This window comes from Sinocyclocheilus anshuiensis, unplaced genomic scaffold (genome assembly GCF_001515605.1).
Source record: "Sinocyclocheilus anshuiensis isolate Anshui unplaced genomic scaffold, SAMN03320099.WGS_v1.1 scaffold333, whole genome shotgun sequence".
NCBI lineage: Eukaryota > Metazoa > Chordata > Actinopteri > Cypriniformes > Cyprinidae > Sinocyclocheilus > Sinocyclocheilus anshuiensis.
In genome coordinates, this window is record NW_015539871.1 from 316,458 (window position 1) to 316,937 (window position 480).

The following is a 480-nucleotide window of genomic DNA, read 5'->3' on the forward strand; positions in this document are numbered from 1 at the left end:
GATGATGGATTTATTCAAACATAAATTAAACATTAGAACAGTAAAAATTATAATGAATATGTTATGTGGTGCATATACTTATAATACCCCTCTCTACACTTTATTTTTCTATGCGACTAATGAGTTTATGGTCACCGAATATGTTTGTTTCTGAGGTAAATGTGACATTATGTGACATTGTTTACAAGCTATTGTCTTTCCGCGTTTGAAACACTGATTGCACGATTACATGAGACAGGAGACGGATTTCGGTAAGTTTTAACATACCTTCGGATTATCATTTCATTTTCATATTTCATGCTGTAACTGCTATTAAAGCGGAGGAGACGATCAGTTCACAGCGATCTGTCACTCCACATTAAACGGCATTTAATATTTGAATATTGTAATAAAATGGACAGAATTTGAAATCTGAGACTTTGCTTCATATCAAAAGTACCAAAGCACAATGCTTATTGCGATATATTGGATGGGAGGTGC

At 33.8% G+C, this 480-nt stretch overlaps 1 pseudogene; it reads right to left on the reverse strand.

Annotated features, from left to right (window-relative positions):
- LOC107685220 (elongation factor-like GTPase 1) overlaps positions 1–480 on the reverse strand; it is a 134,481-nt pseudogene that overhangs the window by 119,749 nt on the left and 14,252 nt on the right.